Source organism: Haliaeetus albicilla, chromosome 3, assembly GCF_947461875.1.
Source record: "Haliaeetus albicilla chromosome 3, bHalAlb1.1, whole genome shotgun sequence".
NCBI lineage: Eukaryota > Metazoa > Chordata > Aves > Accipitriformes > Accipitridae > Haliaeetus > Haliaeetus albicilla.
In genome coordinates, this window is record NC_091485.1 from 57,438,692 (window position 1) to 57,444,721 (window position 6,030).

The window sequence follows — 6,030 nt, forward strand, 5'->3', positions numbered from 1 at the left end:
CTTTAAGAATAAGGCAATTCTGTGCTGCATGCAACAAGAATGGAGTGCATTACCATCACTGATGTGTGACAAGAGTGTTTAACCAGGACATCCTAATGCAATAACTACAAGAGTAAAAGCAGCGATAGCAAACGGCAATATAGGAGGAGCACAGAGTAAGAAAAGATGTATTTCTGTATCTCTGTAATACTATGAGAACTCAAACTCTCTTGGAATAGAGAGATGGATACTTACATATTTGTCACATGTGAAATGTAGATAAAACATTAACTTGATTGCTTTCTTGAGCGCTCAGCCTGATACCTTTAAGTGTTGTCCATAACCTCAGCTTTAACAGTATAATTATTTAACTAAAAGACTAGTAGGAGTAAAAATGATAAAATTCTGGTTAAACAGTAGAATACCTGTATAAACCAGTGAATAACCTCATTTTGAAGGAGTGATCCAGAAAGGATTACACTTACATCAAATAGGATCCCAAAGACTTGAAATCTTAGCACCAGACAAAGTGCAGAGACCCAAGTGATGGAAACAAAGATGTTTTCCTGTTAAACACCCCTGCTGTAACAAATCACACAAAAATCTTACTCTGCCTGGGAAAAATATGTGTACTTCAATGACTACTTGAAGCAAATAAAATAATTTCATAGCAGTGCTAATACATCCCAAAGCAAACAAGATGTATATTTGTTGGATGTACCTTCTGTGCTACAATTCTGCAAAGTGATTAAACTGAAATACTGTAGTGGTGGCATAACAGCAGTCAAGCAAGCCATCTATTGCATTAGTCTTCCCTACCACTGTATGAAAAGCTCAGGTTTTGGAACACAGAAATCAACCATTTGGATAAAACTGTCTCTATCTTGTCCGTAATCTGCTTTTGACAAAAAACAGCATCAGATATTTTCAGTGAAATAGATATGAAACACAGCAACAAGCATACTCTGCCTGTCATATGGTATCTACTAGCTCAGCTAAAAATATATAGTGCCATGGTGTAAGGCTTTTCATTGATTGAAATAAATGGGTAGAATTACATAAATACAGCAATAACCTTATAACTTTACACTTGCAATGCTCATTTTCCCTCCTGAGAGTTGCAAAACACTTTATAAACATGATAAGAGAGAAAATAAAACCTCACTCTAACTTGGTAATGAAAGGCACAAGAAAAGCATAGGGAGGTTTAGTGACTGGCCAAACATCCCATATCAACACTGTGACAGTGCCAAGAACAGAACACCAAACTCCTAGTTTTAAATCTTCAGTTTTAATATTTAACTACTTCCTGAGAAGTCTTCCTTACACATACCTTTAACTATATCACATCTCTGTTGGGTATAAAGTCAATACAAATCATTCCGATTTAAGCAGTTTGTGGTCTTGCTAATGTGATTATATTCATGTCATTGAATGATAACTTCATGAAAAGTGAAACTACCACAACATACTGAATCAATATCATGTTGAATTCCTTTCAGATATATATTAGAGGGTAAATTTTCAACTTTTATTCACAGGAGACCACAGGTTTAGTTGGGTCATACTGGTGGTTTGTCCTTGGTTGGATCAAATGGCAGTCTGTTCCACACACACACACAGTGTTTCTTCCAATGCAAATAAGTTGTTCCAAGTATATTCTACCCCACAGAAGCACAAAAAACCTGGATGGAGAACCAGGTCACTACTGGGATTCCCTTCGCAGAATCAGACATGGGTGAGTTACCACCCTAACAATGTACAACTTTTTATAAAGCCATAGCAACAGATCATTACACATAGTGTTTTCTGTTTAAGAGTTCAAGGTTTTTAGCAGTGATATTCCTGAAGACATGTTTCTGCAAAGACTCAAGTGCTTTACTAAACTTGGATCCAAAATATAAAAAAGATATAATTAGTACCAATGTTGGGAAAGCAGCATTTTTCATTGAAGTTTTAGAAAATAAATACATAAATAGTTACAAGATATGGGTTTTTAATCAAAACATGATTTTCTTGTAAATTTCCCAAAATACTGCAGTAAACCAGGGAGACAGCCAGATTCTTTATTGAACATTGCATCCTCTCAAAGGCAACCTCTCTTAAAGGGTCAAAAATGATCTATTTACATATGTAGCAGCAGGTGGTTTTCTTAAGGTTTTTTTTTGCATGCTAAAGAATCCAGAATAACAAAGCCCTGCAATATAGAGTGTAAAACACCAAATGACACTATTATACATCAGTCTAGAATATTGAATATCATGATACTATATCAGAAGTGCCTGTTTTGCTGCTGTTAAATAGAACAGGGAAAGAATTTAATCCCCCCCCCCCCCCCCCCCAACTGTTTTCATAGTCTCTGTAGGTTTTGGGATCAGTCACCAGTCTGCCCAACTATCATGAGCAGCAGAAAGCAATTTTCTCTTTGGTTGGTCCAAATAGTTGTTAGCAAACTAGCTTATTTCTACAGCTATTCAGTTCCCTCTCAGCCAAAAAACAAAGGACCAAAGGAAGGTCTTCACTTTTCTGCACACAGTTACCATAGAACAATCAATTAGCCTGTTTTTCCCTTAAACTGTCTTAGAGCTATTTGACCACATTTTAATTAGTTTTTAACTTGTAATGTGAGAATTTATGCTCTAGTTATACAGAATTATTGTTGAGTTGGGTTTTTTTGCAAATTAATCATGAATTTTTTCCTTGTGCATCATGTTTCTTTAGTGTGCATCTGCATTAATGACTAAATTTTATACTTTAAAGTAAGTGACGGGTATTTTACATGTTAATACTGTCTCTTAATGTTTCCAGAGTAGTTTATATTTTGCTGCCAGTCAGTATTGAAGGAGAAGCAGTGTTTTCAGTTCAGCCTGAGGTAGGCTTCTAAGAATAATTACTGGCTTTTATGTCATTTACGTAATTATTTTTAAAAATCGACAAGGAAAAAAAAACCAATACCAAAACTAGAACAAAACCTTAACCCATTATTATGAGCCAACATTTTTCATATATATGTAAGCCAGAGGCTTGCTCCTGGCATTAATTATTACAAGGGTAAACTATCCGCAGTTACAACATTCAGAGGAACTGCACATCACAATCAGTAACTGCATCCTAACAGCTCTCAATGACAAAGCTTTCGTAATGGGGAGTTTGAGGGACTGTAATGGCTTCTGACCTTGGAAAACAAGGTGTCAGGGAAGCTGTTCTGTACCTATTTCAATCCATCACTGTTTGTGTCAACTAAAACAGGTACAAATTAGAAATGTTTGCTGAAATTAGCTGATTTGTCACCTCAGTTCCCTTCCTCCCTCTTCCCATGAAAGCTATTCACAAGCTCAGAGAAACAGCTCACATTTAAGCACACTAAGAAGCCTTGCAAAATACACTTAGAAACAAAACTGTGTTTGGACTTGAAACGACTCCAGCTGAGAGCTCAGCAGCAGTGCACAGTTCATCCTAACACTGACTCTATTGAACCTGTCTTACATCTCTGTAAAGAAAAAGATGTACATTTCAGATGCAGCACCGTGTATAGCACAAAATTCATTTTAGAATATAAGCGAAAACAACAAGGAAATACAGAAGTTGGAGCTGAATTAATTCTGTCTCTGGGAAAGAATTTCTACCCAGAAGCATTACTTTATATATAATTATTTGATAGGTAATGACAAATGACCTAATGATTAGAGAAGTTGTCAACACCATAGATTTGCCAGCAATAGAAAGCATCTGGAGCCCTACGTGGAAAGAAGTGCCACAAACCCAGATTTTAAAATCAAATGTGCCATCCATGCTTACCTCATTGCATAAATTCTTGTTGCACTTCTGAAATAATCTCACATTTATGTTTTAAAAGATAGGGAAGTGATACAACTCAAGAGCTACCACCCTAAAAAAATGACCATACAACAGAGTGTGAGAACTTTAACAAGCAATGATAAGTCACTTATAGAAGGTTCTCTAAATAATATCACTCACAAGTGTATTGAAAAAAGTCGTAATAATACATGAAAGACAGGAATGTACTTTGTAATTTCAGAACAACTTTATATGTCAGACTGCCAGATAAATATTTACAACACACTCCAACTTAGCTGAACTTGTATGACTTCAATCAGGGGAAACTGCTTCCAGACACGAAGGTCGTGAAATATGTTATCAACTTTCCAGAGCCTGCCTTCAAAATCACATTGAAAGTGGAGAGCCACACGGCTGTCTAGTGTTATGCAGACTTAGAAACACTGATAGGAAGTTTATTAAATCCTCCCCAGGGAAAAAAAAAAAAAAAAGAAAAAGATTGTGCTGCTATCATATTATTTCACAAAAGTTAGGGGAGGTTGTTCTTTATGTATGATTCTTATAGCCATGCCTGGGAACACCAACCTGTGACATAGGAGGCCATGTAGATTGCTAAGACTTTAAATGTGGATGGTAAGAATCACTCTGACAAGTGAGAACAAATGCATAGAAAGGCTGTGCAGCAGGCCTCTAGCCAGATCTGCAGTGTCAAGTTGTCTTCTTTTAAAAGAAATGTTACTAGTGCTATACAAGAGTCGAAAGGGAAAGCGTACCAGTTAGAAAAGACTATGAATGAAGCCAGAGACCAGCCAAAGTTGTCACTTACAGCCACAGTCACAACTGGTAACAAATAATTATTTGAGATGAAAATCTTTCAGATGTTAAAGAAGAAAATGTGAAGAATGAACACTGCTTCTAAAAAAATGTCACATTCCATTTGGCATCATTATTATTCTTTTATTAATAGATTAACTTAAGTCATTATATGAAATTATCACGCAAAGGACCTTGCACCCTGGTAAAATGAAGACAGATAAAAGCAAACTATTCCAGGTATGACAGAACCTTGTAATTTAGACATTAGGTCACGTACAATAAATTTTTCAAATTGCAGTTAAAAGGAGTGTTTTGGTGTCAATTACTATTTTGAAGCATCACTAGCAATGTTGAGAATTCAAAAAATTCCCAGTCAGGAATCCTTCCTCTAATGAAAATGTTTTGTTTCTTTTTATTTGCTTTGTTTTCTGAACCTTAGGCACATCAAAAATACTATTTTCTAGTTTTTCCACATGATGAGAAAAGCTAGAAATTACTTTTGCTTCATTTGTTTGGACTTTTTTTTGTTAAAGAAAAGCTAAAATATAACATGCAATACTGATTTTCTAACCTTTCTTCATCGTGACTTTACACTGATCTGGAAAAAGCAGGAAGGAAAAGATTAGTGTCTTAACTATTTTTCTTGCAACACTGGTGAATTTATTACTTCTTTCATACCCAGTATTAGCTGTCGCTACTCCTGCTGTACACTACAGGATACTGTTGTATACTTCTATTACTAGCGGATAGCAATGTTGCTACTGAAAGAAAGACTATAAAACATAGTAAAAAAGTAGCAACCCCCACTATTTTCTTGGCTGATTCTCACAGAAAATAAGAAATACCATTAACACCACTGTATGTATAAATGCATACAGAAGTCAGTCAGTTTAGGTACATCACTGCCCAAATAATCTGAAATTTACTTATCATGTCCTACGAGAACAATGCAGGCTATTACTACCAACACAGTGCATATGTCAGTTTTCAGCACATATGATAATGCATGCAGTATACATGATGGGGAAAAAAAAAAGGCAGACCCATAGAGTATTCCCTCACTTTGGTGTACTTTCTGTCTTTAAATGCTTTTAAATAAAGCAGTGTATGTTGTTCACAGCAGCTTCAGGAAACCTTTGCCAATATCCAGCCCATTAATCCGAGAAACACAAGTTAAGATGACTGCAATTTAGACCCCCAGCTGAGACTCATACTGAGTTCTGCAATATTGGTCGTGATGCATAGCAAGAGAAGAAGCAGGTAGATGGCAGGGAGAAGGGCTAAATGGATCCTTTTTTGGAGGTGATGCAGAAAGGAGTTTCCAGGTATATTAGAGACTCATGAATCGCAACCTTGGCCTAATGAAAGGATGGGCAAGATGTGCTAATTAGCCCACCCATTTAAGCTCTTTTCTTGACATTCCTGCTTGGCTCTCAG